Below are 17,362 nucleotides of genomic sequence, written 5' to 3'. Positions count from 1 at the left end.
GGAGATCGTGGACAGAGCAAGAGTGTAGTAACGCGAGGAAGGGCGGTTGTCTCAAACGAGATTCCGCAACGGTACGGGAGCTGAAGAGGGTCTTTATAGGGTGACCGATTACTCGTGAGCTAGTGCAGAGTCACGTGTTGTTGCTTGTGTTGTGGCCGTGGACGTGACAGGCATAGGAGGATTTTTGTCAATATTTGATGGCTGCGTTTTATTTTCGATCATCTGTTTCGTGGGTTTTTTGCAGTTTTAGAGGGTATGCTTGATATGTACTGATTTCCGATGTTGTCGTCACCTTTTTGGTTTTGTCCCACTCCGAGAGCACTTTTGTAAAGTGTTGTAAAGTTTTGCCCCGCCTTACGAAAGTAACGCGCTCCTGAAAAACCCTTCGTAAGATGAATTCGAACACGTGCCGTTAGCTTCAAACATTTTCCTGTGCTCCTGAGATCCAAAATGGACCCATTTACGGTAAAACTCCACCAAATCCCAGTAAAGCGGATACGACTACTTCGGCGGTCAACATCAGCGATCACAACACGACACAACAGGGCAGTTTCCCTCCACTAATTCCTCTACAACAGCGCACAATAGACTCTTGGCTCGCGCTCGTTCAGCTCTTTCGTAGCTACTGGTACCGAACGGCGAGGACGAAAGAATGACGGATGAAAACGATGCAGATGAATTCACGCTCAGCGGACAAGATGACGTTGCCCGGACGCTCCAAAGCGGGAGCGCGGTTCCTGAGATTACTGCAGGTGAGAGGAATGAGAAGGCCTGACGGAGGGGGAGAAAGCAATGCAGAGCAAGTAGAAAGTAGAGTTGCGAAGAAGGCCGCGTGGAGGCTGCGGTGTCGCGCCGCTCGGTTGTCGGGACGATGGCGAAACGCACGTTCGGCCCTTGCGAATGGGAAGAAATGTCTCCTGAGCTCAAGGAGGGCTATTGAGTTAAACTCCATGTGAAGCCACATGGCTGGACCTCGAATGGGCAGATCTCACGTACGACCGTACTTGGTTTGAGGCTCAAGGATGTCTCAATATTAATTGAACTCGATTTTTTAGAGAACACATTCATCTCCTTACAGCCCCAGAGTCGCCAGGTCATTGCTATCTCAGGTGTGCGTGGTCGGGGTGGCGCAAGCTTACTCTCTCCCCAGTTGATCTACCGTCCATGGAAAGAGCGTCAGCACCTCACTCTCGCAACCCTCCTCCCCACGTCCTCAGCCGAGGTCACGGTCGACACAGAGCGTCAGTGGCAGGAAGATCCATGGTCCCCCTCCCCCGCCCCGCGTCCGACCTCCTCGGCGGCGGCGCTGCGGCGAAATCATCTCTCCAGGTGGCGCGTTGCGGACGGTGTGCTGAGACCGCGCTCGGGCAGCGAAATCAAAAGCACTCCGTCAGCCTTTAACCCGAGTCCCTCCATAAAAAATATATCCCTCTGTCTGCCGCCCACCGGTTTGTGTAAATCTGCAAGGTAGATGCTGAGTCTGAACAACGAGAATGGAGGAGAGGTGTGAGTCGGAGTTCAGGGGGCTGAGGTAAGCTTCTCCTCTCTTCAGCCCGCTGTCGGTCCCAGGTCCAGCTTTCCAGAAGCCCAGTACCACTGTTTTGTTCGCATTATTAATGTTATTACCTTTATCCCTCCAGTATCAGCAGCTGTTTGTCCAGTGCAGGGCCATGGTGGTCCAGAGCCTATCCTGGAAGCATAGAGCATGAGGCAGGGTAAAGTCTGGATGGGGACACCAGCTCAACACAGGGCAACCACACACACTTAAGGGATATTTAGAGTCACCAATACACCTGAAACAGATAACTGTTGGAGGAAACCAGAGCACCCAGAGGGAATCCACGCAACCCCAGGAAGGACATGCAAACTCCACACTGACTCAGCCAGATTCAAACCCACATCCAACCTCACAGCTCAGGTGCTGTGCTGATCAAAGGGATTATTACACACACACACACACACACACACACACACACACACACACACACACACACACACACACACACACACACAGTCTGAAACCGCTTGTCCCAAGCAGGGTCGCGGCAAACCGGAGCCCAACCTGGCAACAGAGGGTGCAAGGCTGGAGGGGGAGGTGACACACCCAGGACGGGACGCCAGTCCGTCGCTAGGCACCCCAAGCAGGACTTGAACCCAAGACCCACTAGAGAGCAGGACCTGATTAAACCCATTGCGCCACTGTACCCCCCACGGTATTCTTAATTTTCTTAAATTTAACTGACATTTTAACCAAAGACAGCTACTGATCCACTGGTACAGAAGGGTGTTGTTACAGGAGCAGTTTGGGGTTAGTGTTTTGCTCGAGGGTGCTACAGCTAGAGTGTCAAAGGTCAGAGGTCATGTTGGATACAGGATGGGTTCGGTGCACGCTGTTCCGTGCACTTTGGCCTTTCTGAGGAAGCTGCGGTGAAAAGGGCAGAGGAAGGGCGAGCGAGGGCCACGCGGAGACGGTAGGAAGAGAAAAACAGAAGCGCGGAATGCGAGTCGTGCTCATTCGTGCCTGAACCACTGTGGTTGCGGGACTGTGCAGCGAGCCGCGTGGTGGAAAACGCTCTCCTCCGCAGAGCGGCCGTGTCCTCGGAATGAGATCGCGAAAATAAGAACGCGTTCGTTCTGGTCACAGAGGTCTGCGCCTCCAGATTTTCCTTCAATGTCCTTCTCGAGTCATCTCTAAGGATAAAACCAACTCCAGTGTTTTGTTTTCTCCATGTAACTTTGACAGCAATTTCACAGACTGGTGCACTTTTAAACTGTGATCATTTGACATTGCGCCCATCCTGCCGTAGTACTTACCTTGAACAGAGAGTAAAAATTACCCAGCTGTATAAATGGGTTAGGCATTGTGAGTAGCTTAGTGTACAAACCTAACATTGCTCTGGAAAAGAGTATTACAATAATAATAATAATAATTATTATTATTATTATTATTATGAAGGTCCATTCCTTGGATCCCAGCCTGCTATCTCTTGATCATAGAACAAGGTTTATAAACCTTGCACCTGCTGACCTCTTCCACAAAGGACCGGTTTTACCGGGGATTCTGCAAGACAGCAGAAAACTGGGGCGCTGTATGGTGTCACTGTCCACACCCAGAGATCAGGGGGACAAAAAATGAAAATGTTGAGTTTGGGGACATTTTTATTGTAGAATATATGAAGTCAGAGGAGAGGAGAGGAGAGGGGAGGAGAGGAGAGGAGAGGAGAAAGGAGGGGAGAGGAGAGGAAAGGAGATGGTGGGAGAGGAGAAGGTAGAAGAGGAGAGGAGAGGAGAGCAGATGGTGGGAGAGGAGAGGAGAGGAGAGGAGAGGAGAGGAGAGGAGAAAGGAGGGGAGAGGAGTGGAGAGGAGATGGTGGGAGAGGAGAAGGTAGGAGAGGAGAGGAGAGGAGAGGAGAGGAGAAAGGAGGGGAGAGGAGTGGAGAGGAGAGGAGAGGAGAGGAGAAAGAGGGGAGAGGAGATGGTGGGAGAGGAGAAGGTAGGAGAGGAGAGGAGAGGAGAGGAGAGGAGAGGAGAAGAGAAGAGGATATACTGTCACCTTAGGCCCAGGTTCGAATAGTCCCTCCTGCTGTACAGTCCCAGAACAAGGTCTTTACCCTGAAATACTCCAGTAAAAATAACTCAGCTGTATAACAGGGAAATCACTGTGATGGACTAACTGCTGTAAGTCCCACTGGAGAGAAGTGTCGGATAAGTGGATGGAAGTAAATTAAACAGCTCCGGTTTCACCCACAGAATGGCCAATGGTGGTCACTTCGGTGAGCTTTGCTTGTTACCCCTCAGAGCCCCCACCAGGGAGGAAACACACCCTTCGCGGATGTCCGCCGGCCCTTCTCGGAGCACCGCGACTGCGATGCATGCTGTTGTACTGAGCTGCGTGAACAAACGGTGCTCGGAAACTGGGCCAGATGCTGGGAAGAGACCCGCTCTCCATCCTCCGTGGACCACATTAAATGGCAGCCCAGAGGATGACAGATGCTTCACGAATTCAGCTGATGTTTGTGTCTGAAATTTTGGGTTAACGCCATGTAAATAAACTGATACCCTTCGTACCCATTCTGGTTGTACAAACTGGGATCATGTCCAGGGATAAGCAGACCGTGTCAATGTGTTTGGGGAGCCGGGACTCCTTCTGTGAGCCTTCGCCACCTTGAGGAAGCTAAAGGGCATTGTGAAACACATCCCGGGTGTTCATCTTGCAGAGCAGACACCCAAAGCTGAATGCCTGCACTGTGTCTCCGTTTCCCCTCCGCAAGACCACTTGAGATCACACATGAGTCCAGGACACATATGGTGAACAGTGATAGATTAATCTAGCAGTGCCACTTGAGCCCTTATCTACTCTACCACACCTCTGGCATGACCCACCAAAGACCTGCTCTGGAAGGAACAGCTTACCCTTCAAACCATATGGTCCATAAATAGCCTTAAGTATGCATTATGGAGTGGCTTTGAACGGGCAGCAGGAAAAGAGCAGTGCTGGAACCCTGCTGAGAAGCAGGAGGCCCAGTCTCCAGCTGGAACTGAGGGCATTTCTCAGAGGACATTCATTCCCTAAATGCCACCGAGAGTGGAGCAGACAGATATATTGCTTCTTAAAAGCGAAGAGGCGGTAGAACGCCGGAAAGCAGTGGAGGCAGACCGCATCAAGGAGAGTTATTCCACATATGGAGGGACACAACAAGCAACCGGAATGAGACGTTTCAATGCACTGCATATCTAATACGTTCAGTATAGATGCAAAGCTAACATTTTCCTCCGAAACGAAGGAGAGAATAATTTAGGCACGTACGGTAAATTCATGGGTGGGTAAAGGCACAAAGGTCTGATCGAATGTGACAAAAATTCCCACCAATTTAATACGATTTTTTTTTAGCGCATCGTGAACGCTTTTGCCATTTCTGCACTCACCGATTATGATCATCTACCATTCTGAAGATGTGCTAAAATTCTGGCAAATTCAGCTGTGCAACTTAGCAAGTAGCCAGGTGGCGTATGGGGCTTGTTTTCTCATACTGTGCTCTGCCGCAGGGCAGTTCCATGTAGGAGTCGCCCGATCCGACTGAGTAATGGACCGTAGATCGATGCAGTCGCATGTTGTATTGATGCTGAGTTTGGTGCTGAAATGGAGGGTCCGTTTGGTTCATCTGTGACAGCTTCCCATACAACTTGTAAAAAGCACATGTTTTTTTGTTGATTTAGCAACTCCTACAAATTTACAAAAAGCAACAATAAGCATAAATGACAGGGTATATAGAAGAAAGTCTTCCTGTGGTATAACAGTGTAAAAAATCAGGTCTTCTTTGCCTTCTGAGACCAGGATTGTAGGTCCTAAAAACTTACAGTATGTTGGTGCTCACTTGGGGGGGGTGCATGGTGGCCCAGCAGGTTTGGTCGGGTCCTGCTCTCCGCTGGGTCTAGGGTTCGAGCCCTACTTGGGGTGCCTTGTGATGGACTGGCATCCCGTCCTGGGTGTCCCCCCCCCCCCCTCCAGCCCTACGCTCTGTGTTGCTGGGTTAGCCTCTGGTTTGCCACGACCCCCACTTGGGACAAATGGTTTCAGTCAGTGTGTGCGTGTGCTCACTCGCCACACGAAACAGGATGTGAAGCTTCTTCAAACCGAACAAGAATCTGTTGCACCACACAAGAACACAAAACCAAAGGTGATCCTTGAGTTTAGAGTGAAAAATGAAATACAAAATCCCACGCAAAGTGGAAGAGAAAACCTGTCTGCAAGTTGGGTGTTGCAACTGCGCAAAAACAAGGGGTGACAGAAGCAGTTTACAGTAAATGATCCATGATTTCAGGTAACAACTGAAAAGACACTGTACCCTGCTCACCAGCTTACATCTCCTATATATTCTCACCAGTCGCACTGTCATAAATGTTCCTTCCACTGTGTAATCAATCATCTCTACTAGTGGAGGGACACAGAAAAAGCAGGTAGAGAAGAAGGTCACAGAATCTGCCCTTATGGATAGGTTGAAGATTTTTTTTAGTTTGGAAAATTGCTTCTGGTTGGGGGCGCGGTGGCGCAGTGGGTTGGACCGGCTCCTCCTCTCTGGTGGGTCTGGGGTTCAAGTCCCACTCGGGGTGCCTTGCGGCGGACTGGCGTCCCATCCTGGGTGTGTCCCCTCCCCCTCCGGCCTTACGCCTTGAGTTGCCGGGTAGGCTCCGGTTCCCCGCGACCCCATATGGGACAAGCGGTTCTGAAAATGTGTGTGAGTGTGTGTGTGTGAATTACTTCTGCTATGTGCGTTCCTTCAAACACTACCGGGAGCCACCGAGAGGGTCCGCAACATCAGCAGCATACGCAGGCCATAGCCAGTACCAGGTGTGGCAGCGGGAACCAGGCCACCATGGATGCCTGGCCAGCATGGGCCGCTTGGAACGAGTACACATCCAACACCGCGTGGTCCAGGGAGGAGGAGTTCACCTCACCAGAACTCTTGCATCTGACCACCCGCTGTCATCGCATCCACAGTCGGGGCTGAGAACAGAAATGAAGTCAGAAATCAGCCAAAAATGTGCAAATGGCACAAAATATAGACACCAGCAACACAAAGGGAGGCATGGAACCAGTTTTTCTAAAACGTAAAGGCTGGCGATGAGCCGTCCACTCATTCGTTCGTCATAAAGAGACAGCAAGAGCTACCAGACCTGAGCGATTTTCAGAATTGCCAATAAACCCCCTGGGAGAACCTCGATTTGTGCTGCATCACTGCAGGAACCTGTCAATGGGCATTGTGAGGGGTGCTGTGCTATCGATTAAAGTCCAGTATCATTTCCCAGTGTTCGTGTATCTCCCAGACATGAGGGCACCTCAAATCCCAGGGAGATTAATTAAACGTGCTTTGTTTAATCTATCGAACCCGCGATTGGTGGGAGAGGACGAGGGAGAGGCTGCAGGATTCAGACCCGCAGCGGCCCCACGCTATCGGGACGCTGTCCAGGCATGGTTGAGTCTGGAGCACGGTCACAATTTATCAGCGTCCACCCTATCCCGGAGGACTGGTCTGGCAGCTGATGGTCCCAAAATAGATTTCAAACCTTATGCTCTGGAATGTGAGCTGGGGCATGTCTTAAATTTAGACCGGTTCGAGATTCCAGTTCTGCTCATACAACGGGGGCTACTTGTCTGCCGCACTTTTGCTAGAAGACAACGGCTCACACTGGGGAGGGAGGATGGACAGGGAACCGTAGTCATGAATCACATCCAGTGACCCAAAAACTGCTATTGGTCTAAATCCAAATCCCTAGGGACCCTGCTGTTTAACCTTTAACAGGACAACGTGATCAGCTTAAAATGTTCACCTATACACACAGGAGGCCACTGAATGAAGCAGTAGGTAGTGCTAGGGCCGCACAGTTCTTGGCCTGTGGGTTTGGAGTTGGTCGAAACACAGCTCAGAGTTCATGGAGTTTGCACTTTCTCCGTGTTTGTGAGAGTTTCCTCCAGCTCCTCTGGTTTCCTCCCACAGTCCAAAGACATGTGTTTCAGGTGAAATAGCAACTCTAAATTGCCCGTAGCGTGAGTGCGTGTGCATCTATGTGTGTGATTCCCATTGAGGGTGTTCACACTCTATGTTTCCAGGATAGGCTCTGGACCATGACAACATGTATTGGACAAGTGGTTACTATTAATGGATGGATGGATGGATGGATGGATGGATGGATTGATGGATGGATGAATGGATGGATGGATGGATTGATGGATGGATGGATGGATGGATTGATGGATGGATGAATGGATGGATGGATGGATTGATGGATGGATGGATGGATAGGTCTGTTCTGTGATGACCAGCTAATGTATCTGGTGTTGGATACTGGTTCCTGTGTTGTAATGCATTGATGCAAGAAACAAAACGATATATGTCAAAACTGTACTGAAGTCTCATTTAAGAAAATTCTATCTGAAACCGTGTCCTTTTCCACCAGAAATCCATTATTTTGTGGGATTCTCATTTTGCTCCACTGATATTTCTTTCAAACTGGCACCTGGCTCTCCGTCTCGACACTATATCTAGGATGTCATAAGCAGAGTCAACATAAATGCAAAAAGTCCAAACAAAAAAATGGAAACACACCAGGAGATGTAATAAACGGCAAGCACTTCTGGACCGGACCCTTAGATCATCCGACCACTAGGACCCCCTCTATCGCCTCACAGCCCTTCTGGCTCGCTTCTGCCCATCATTTCCTCGCTCGTCTCTAGAAAGTTAGATCACACATTGTGTGAGGTGAGGGTTATCAGCCTTGCAACCTCCTCTTTCACTCCAACACATGCCAGAAGATTCTCTTTGTTAACAAGAGTGCTGAAGTCACCAATGAACACTGGCCTTCTTCCAAAAGATGCCAAATTCTACATCGATCGGGCAAGTGCTGTCGCCTCACAGCTGCCCCGTTGTGAATTCAAATTGAGGATGAGCTCTCTCTGGTTTTGGATCTTCTCTGTGGCTCTAAATTGGTGTCCAAAGACATGCAGTTAGACTGAGTCCATCCCTCCATCCATCCATCCATCCATCATCAAAAACTGCTTGTCCAGCGCAGGGTTGAGGTGGTATAGCACAAACTCTGTAGGGCATAGGGCATGAGGCAAGGTGTCACAACACCAGCGACAACACCTGACTCTGCGCTAGCTCGTGATTAATCGCTCACCCTATTAATACCCTCTTCAGCTCCCGTACCGTTGCGGAATCTCGTTTGGGACAACTGCCCTTCCTCACGTTACTACACACACACACTTACTCTATTCTCTGCTCACGATCTCCGGTTTTTGACTCCTTGCTTCGTTTTCCGACCACGTCCACGGATCCTCGTTCCTGTCCCGTTCGCCGACCGACCGACCCTTCGCCTGTCCCTGGTTTTGAAAACTTGCCTCTTCCCTCAACTTCAGACGAACAGCGCTGCATTTGGGTTCAGCCGTCCCGGCTCCCTGTGTTCCGCGTGACACAGGGTACACCCCAAAAAAGACACTAGCCCATTACCGGGCAATCACACACACTCATTCACCGAGACATATACACGCTAAGGGCAATTTAGAGTCAGCAATCCACCCGAAACACATGCCTTCGGACTGTTGGTGGAAACCAGAGCATCCGAAGAACTCCTACGCCAACTCTGAGAGAACAAGCAAGCTCCGCAGAGTTAGGTGACCTAATCACTCTGAATTGTCTTCAGTGTGTGAATGTGCAGGTGTGTGTCCCCCCTGCAACGGGCAAGCACCCATCCTAAACTGTACTTCAATTTACACTCTTGTTTCCCAGGACTGACTCCACATGACGGTGGCCCAGTACGGAAGAATTGCTTCATGCAGATGAATGAACACGTTCTTTATTATTTCATCACGCAGATAGTGCTTTCGTTCAGAGCGCCTTAAATTTAACGCATTTGTACAATGCATGCAATGGGATTCGAACCAGTAACCTTCACAGAACACCGTATCGCACGCTAATTTAGTGCAGTAGCACTGTGTTGCGTAAGGACACAACAAATGAGAACGAAACACAGCAAACAACACTAAGCATCATCATATTAAAATGTTGGCCACCAAGCCCTGAACCAGCAAAGTAACTATGGCAGCAACAGTCACCGTAGGCGTAAATTGCAGGGAGCGAGCCGGTCGATGACGAGCAAACAGCAGGAAATTGTGTTTTAGCACCAGAAATCAAACAAAGGAGCTGCAGAAACAATGCCATTAGCATCTTCCAGTACAAGAAAAATAATATGTCCTGGTGTGTTGCTCATCCCACTGATCCATTTAATCTTAAACGGCAAAATCTCACCCCCGTCACGAAGGAGGCACGAAACGAAAGAGGCGCGCCGATCTAACACTGCTCCGGTAAGCGCTACAGCTGGGACAACTGCTCCAGTGAAGTGTAGTTCAGCAAACTGAGCGACAAGGTGAAATGTGTATTCCTTGTTTATGGAGAATACGCCGGGAAGCCTGCCAGTGCGGTGTGAAGGCTTGACTACTAGCACTGCCTTCTGGGTGAGATTAGACATCTTGCTTCCTGCCTCGCTGAGTCGCACAACAGCCGGTACAAAACCGAACAAGGATCGAGACGAGGGCGGCACAGTGGTGCAGCAGTTGAATCCCAGCTGCTGGGCTGGGGGGGTGTAGATGTGGGTTTGAATCCAGCTCCATCTGTGCGGAGCTTGCATGTTCTCTCCACGATCATGTGAGTTTTTTCCAGGTACTCTGGTTTCCTAACACAGTCTAAAGACATGTGTTTCAGATGGAGTGGTGACTTAAAATTGCCCGTAGTGTGAATGAGTGTGTGTGTTTGCCCTGTGTTGTAATGTGTCCTATCCAGGATATACCCTGCCTTACTCCCTGTGTTTCCAGGACAGGCTCTGGACCACCAACGCCCTGAAGCGGAAACCAGTTATTGATGTGGTTCATTGCAGTAAAGGCTCCTCTCAGCCCACTCGAACGCCACGAGGCGCAGCCTCGCGAAATCATTCGGCCTGTCAGGATCCATAAAACCAATCGCGCTGAGAGCTCGACTCCTCTCGGGTGGGGCGGACTGGGTCTCGCTCTGGTACGAAGCCAGACATCGACTGACCGCTCTCAAAAAATGGTAAATGAAAAAGATTCGAAATGTAGTGACCGTGAACGCTGTCAGAGCTCTGACCTTGTTTCTGGTGGATAAATCCTTGGGAAAATCCAACGCCTATTGAAAAAAATTCAATAGTAATATTGGGTCCTTGCAAGCAATCGACAGCTATAAATACCCAATATCCTGTTTTATTTCTTCTTCTTCATTTTAGGCCAAATCAGTGCAGCGGTAGAAAGTACGTCAGCACATTAAAGACAATAAGAAGATCATTACGAGGACTGCTTCATCCATCAACTTCTCGTCCAGTGGTAGGGATGCAGTGGTCTGGAGCCTATTCCTGAAGAGTAGAGTGTGAAATAGGGTGCGCCCTGGCTGGGACATCAGTCCATGGCAGAGCAAACACACAAACACACTCACCCACACATACATACACTGTGGGCAACTGAGAGTCAGTAATTCACTTGAAAGACATCTCTTTGTATTGTGGAAGGAAACCAGAGCACCTGGAGGAGACCCACATGAACATGCAAACTCTACATACTGAGCCACGTTTGAATCCATGTCCAAACACACAGCCCAGACACTGGAAGGGACTAGTACTACCCCCTGTGGCTCAGTGCCACCCCTAGGACTACTTCATAGGAACATTAATTCTCTACCTATGACTGGAAATTGTAAGCAGGCCAAAATTCCAGTGACATGAGCGCAGAATGGCTGGAATCTGTCGCAGAGAAAGACAGACGCTCAGGAACTCGTAGAAACGCTTTCGAGGAAGCGAATCTCCCCGAGAAGAGTTCTGCTACCACAACTTCAGCCTTAGAAGAGACAATATTAAAGCTGTGGACTACGTAAGAAAAAAATGTTGGTGCAGGACATCTGCGCATCCCTGTGGTTACGATGAAATATGCAAAGTAAACAAAAAAAATAAAAAATAAAGGATAACGCTGCTGAATTATTCATCTGCCTGAACGGACTTGCCCACATAAAGAGCGATTTCTGGAGCGTAACTGTTCCGGCTCTCTATGTTGTCAGGGGGCCGACAACTGAGAGAGCAGCGGTGATTTGGCAGTCGGGACCAGTGCTGTGTGAAGGCTCTGGTTCCCTCTCGCCGCTGGATTTCCCCGGGGACGTGGGCCTCGCTAGAGCCACTTCATTTCACCGGGCTACAAAGCGCAATGGGGAATTCGGGAAACAGAGTGACTCTCAGAATACAGAGAAACTAGTTCTGCCAGAGCTGTGCCTTCAGCTCAGTGTTTCAGCTCCTGCTACAACCTCAAGGTTGTCTAGGGGTGTAGACGGACACAGCAAAGTTTTTCTATCAAGTCTACATTTATTCATTTAGCTGATGCTTTTCTCCAAAGCAACTTACAGTGCTGAGGTTACAATTATTTACCCATTTATACACCTGGAGCAATTTAGGGTAAGTATGTTGCTCAAGGGTACTATTGCCAAGGTGAGGCTCAAACCTGCAACCTTTGGGTCAAAAAGGTAGTAGCTCTAACCACTACACCACCAGCTCTCCTTCTCCAGATTACGCATTATGAATAGACGGATCGCGTACGCAAACAGGAGCGTGCGTTTCATGCTCTCCTGAAAGAGCAAATAAAGTGTACAAACTATAGAGCCAACAAAGAAACCTTACAAAAGTTGGCAGAATTCAAAGGGTTTTTAAAAAAGTTAAGTAAAAGCCAGACTAAACTAACCGCTATAGACAAAGCCACTTTCTAACTCCATCCCAGAAATAAAAAGGGGTCAAAACCCAAAGCAATGTCTTCCGCCACTATATCGAAATGACACTAGAACAGGTTCATTGATACGTGAGCAAGTTCCCCAGTGGCCTCTGGGAAATATGTTTTCAACCTGTGGGAAGTCTTGCCTTTCTGTTCCGGCGAATTCCGTCCATCACTCCTTGATTGACGGTGATGGACTGGTGTGATTCCAAAATCCAAGTCAGGGGGAGGGGGAAACCAAAAGAAGGAGAAAAAAAATGGAAACACCCCGTGATGTCGCAGCTCATTAAAATAAAAATCAGTGTGTTTCTTAAATAAGAATAGCTCTGTTAATATTTATTGACCAGTTCTTTGTCCTGTACTCGTTTCTTCCGACTTTTATTTACTGCCTTTTTACCGTCTGACTGGTGTGACTTATGTTAGAAGTAGGAATTTGTCTACGTCACTCTGCTGAGAAGAGAGCATTATATAAATTGAAAGTGAATTACGTTCCCTCGGCCCTGTTGGGCCTCTTTGTCAGCACATAGAAAAAACTTTTAGTCTTTACTCTTAACCACATTTTCCTATAGTGTTACCAGCCCACACACCTTATTCACCATGGTGATTTACACTGCTAGATACACTACTTACACTGGGTCACTCATCCATACATCAGTGGAACTCACTCACTCTGTGTCATTCACACACTATGGGGGAACCTAAACAGCATGTCTTTGGAGTGTGGGAGGAAACCACAGCACACAGAGAAAACCCACACAGACATGGGGAGAACATGCAAACTCCACACAGACTGAGCGAGAATCAAACCCACATCCTCTCGCACCACCCAGGTGCTGTGAGACAGCAGCGCTACTTGCTGTGCCACCCTATTTATTATTGTTAATTTCCTATTGTCATTATACTTTAACTGTATTGCTAGATAAATTTGTGAGCAGTTTTGTTTTTTCATACTTTCATACATTCCGAGTCATAAACTGAAACAACAGTTCAGAATGTGCCTGTCAAACTATTGCCCTTTATTTAGCTGATGCTCTTCTCTAAGGTGGTGTATAGTGTTAGATAGTTAACTTTACAATGATTTACCTATTTATAGAGCAGGGTATTCTTGCTGTATCAGTTCAGGGTACCTTGACACATTCACGAAGAGCATTACAGCAGTCGAGCCACGCGGGTGTAGAGGAAAAGAAGATGGAGAAAGCTGAGAGAAGAGTTAAAAGGTTTTTTATGACAAGAAGAACAGTTATTTATTTATAAAAACTGTGATTTAAAATTTCTCTCACATACACAATACAAACGTAATAGCAGAAGTTGTCTTGGACAAAGTCAGCTCGGTTTCTTAACCTTTTCAAGAATTGTTTACCTAGGATACTTTTTAAATGCAGCATGTCCAGCGTAAATAATCTTGCACAGGGAATGAAATCTTTCACAGGACATGTAGGGAGGACAGGACACGGACCACTATCAAATATCTCATGACATATTTGAATCAAGAAATGAAATACAGTTAAATATCTGCTCCGCTCCGTGGCTCTCTTGCTTTGTTCGATTTGCACGCGCTACTGAAAGTCCGAACGACGAATCAATAAAACATTTCTTTCTTTTTTAATCAGCAGATAGTAAAACTCAATAACCATCAGTCATGGTGGCTCTGGTCAGCATGTCTGTCTCTCCCATGAACCTTCACTTTGCTGTGTACCCACCTGCCTGCGCTTGAACTGAATTTCACTTTCATTCTGTACAGGTTTACATTTACATTTACATTTATTCATTTAGCAGATGCTTTTGTCCAAAGCGACGTACATCTCAGCAAAAGTACAATTTATGCATTAAAGGTTTAAAGTCATAACTTAAATAAATATTATTTACATTAATCCAGTTTAAAAGAAAATGCATCCACTACCTTACAGCACTACTTCTTCCTGTGATAGAGTATGGACTGGAATTGAGGGTGCTCTGGTTGCCTCCCACAGTCCAAAGACATGCATTTCAGGTGGTTTGGTGACTCTAAACTGCCTGTAGTGTGTGTGTGAGATTGTCCTTTGATGTACTGGTGTCCCACCCAGGGAGTACTCAGTTTCTCACCATGTGTTTTTGGGGTAAACTCTGGACCTCTGTAACCCTCCACTGGACAAGCAGTTACTAACAATGGAACAACGCCGCATAATACAACATGACACAGACATGGTAAAAATCATTGTGAAAAGCGTAACAAACTCTACTGTTAACAGTAAGCTTAATAAAAAGAAAAATTTTTCTCTGCCTGATTCTTTCTTGTAAAAAAAAAAATCCCCTTTTTTATTATGCAAAGACTTCCCCATTTTTGTGGATTCGTAACATAATTAATCTTGAATTATACCCGCAAAGTTTTATTATTTCCCGTCATAGCCCTGCAGTGGTCATTTAAAACAACTTAAAATTAACTGCACTGTATCAACCAATCAGAAATGAGTATTTAATGACCCAAGGAATAAATATATAATAACTAGACCTTGTTTTAAAATGACTCTATAGTATGAATTGAGAGCCAGTTTTCTGGGATGAATAATGACTTTTTTATTCATATTCACATTCTGAGTCATGCATTCTCTCCAGGCTTAAAAGAAAACTATAATAACAACATGCAGCAGCGGAACATTTCCAAAGATTTCAGGACCTAGACTCAATGAGTTGCAGTAATGTGACTTTGGAATCTACATAAAATACTGGCATTATTAACATGTCTTATTGCTGTAATTATGAATGTGCGTGAGCATGAACCCAAGCGCATCCTACACGATGTGATTCGCTGCGAGATCGGGCGGTCTGGAAAGGGATCCGACAACGGGACACATGAACCACCTACTCTAGTGTCAGCTGTTCCTGGCAACCAAAAACAGTGTAAAAATAAACCACAGAACATCGGTGATGTCATCATGGGGCCAGATCTAACACCCCACTGGTACTTAACAGCACAGGGCAGCTAGTACATGGAAACCACACCATGACATTGTACAGGGGAGAGATACAGTAAAGCAGAGCACAGTACAGTAGAGTAGAGTACTGTACGGTAGGATGTTACATGTGTACCAACTTGTCAGGTATTTGGAGACCAAAACACATCCTACGCAGCAGGTGGCGTAGTGGTTATGGGTTTGAATCGCACATCCTACTGTAGTACCCTTGAGAAAGGTATCTACCCTGAATTGCAGTGGTAAAAATTACCCAGCTATGTCAATAACTGTAAGTAATAGCTAAAAGCGGGAAGTTGCCTTCATGAAAAGCATCGGACAGCTTCTTCTTGCAGGCCATCACACTGTTGAACTCTAACTAATAACGCCACTACACACACACACACATCCCACTCTACCTCCCATGTGCATTGCATCTGTACATCTAGTCCTACATGTATATTTGAGTCCTGAAGGTTTATTGTGTATATTGCATTATGTGAATACTGCCCACATTATACAGGTGTTTTTTGTGTATACTCTGTATATTTTTGTGGTCCGTACATTTGTAACTTATGCCGAAGAGCTGCGGAGAATGCACCAAAGATTTTCACCACCTGTACACTTGTGGTATGGTGAAGTGGCAAAGTGATTTGATTTGATTTGAAAGTGCAGCGCTGAAAAGCTCCAGTGTAAAACTGTATCAAATACGTCTGCGTTTTTCTTTTTCAGCACCTGTCTACTGAACTGCTGTTAAAGTGGGAGCAAACCGACTTGCTGTGGCTCCGACTAACATAACTTTCATGCATAACTTCATCAAGATGGGCTTTCCATTGCCAGGGGTATCACATCAGGCTCCTGTGTTGGATGTTGTCTGGAGCTGTAACAAATGAAACAAGTGGGGGGATTCACCATTATTACTATTAACTGTATTTGTTTGTTATTTATTAATTAATGCAATTAAATCATCCATCGTATTTAACTATGACATTTGATCACACATGCCGAGAAATGTTTCCCCAGCTCTTGCTGCCCCTGGCTGCTGCTCCTTCGGAGACGCACGTGCGCACGTGCACGCGCAGCGCGCGCGGACAAGGCGCCGCCGAGCATGTCCGACTGCGTGGACATCACGTGTATCGGGGCTGCTCGCGACATCCATCCGGGACTTGCGCTCGCGATGCGTTTACATTGTGGCGCATGCGAGAGAGAGAGAGGGAAAAGAAAAAAAACGCTGCAGGAATTTTTGTTGCTGTTTTGATAACGGAAATTCTCCTCGGAGTGCTAATCAGTGGCGTCACTACGGTTGGTGTCGTCACCCCCCGCAGTGATGAACCTCATTCCGTACCAGAGCATACAGAATCCTTATGTTTTTATACTATTATGTTACTCGTAAATCATAATTTCAGAATATCACTGAATGCAAACATTGTAATGGCAATACTAGTGACACAAACAACTATCATCATCATCATTTTCCTCCGCTTATCCGGGACCGGGTCGCGGGGGCAGTAGTCCGAGCAGAGCCCCCCAGACTTCCCTCCCCCCGCACACCTCCTCCAGCTCCTCTGGGGGAACCACAAGACATTCCCAGGCCAGCCGGGAGACAGTCTCTCCAACGTGTCTTGGGTCTGCCCCGAGGCCTCCTCCCAGTGAGACAAGCCCGGAACATCTCCCCAGGGAGACATCCAGGAGGCATCTGGAACAGATGCCCGAGCCACCTCAACTGGCTCCTCTCGATGCGGAGGAGCAGCGGCTCTACTCCGAGCTCCTCCCGGGTGACTGAGCTCCTCACCCTATCCCTGAGGGTGCGCCCAGCTACTATGTGGAGGAAACTCATTTCTGCCGCTTGTATCCGCGATCTCATTCTTTCGGTCATGATCCAGAGTTCATGGCCATAGGTGAGCGTAGGAACGTAGATCGACCGGTAAATTGAGAGCTTCCCCTTACGACTCAGCTCCTTCTTCACCACAACAGACCGGTACAATGACCACATCACTGCGGACGCCGCATCGATCCATCTGTCAACCTGACGCTCCATTTTTCCCTCACTCGTGAACAAGACCCCGAGATACTTAAACTCCTCCACTTGAGGGAGCAACTCCCCCCTAACCCGGAGGGGGCAATC

This window comes from Scleropages formosus, chromosome 6 (assembly GCF_900964775.1).
Source record: "Scleropages formosus chromosome 6, fSclFor1.1, whole genome shotgun sequence".
NCBI lineage: Eukaryota > Metazoa > Chordata > Actinopteri > Osteoglossiformes > Osteoglossidae > Scleropages > Scleropages formosus.
Note: the sequence above shows the minus strand (reverse complement) of the source record.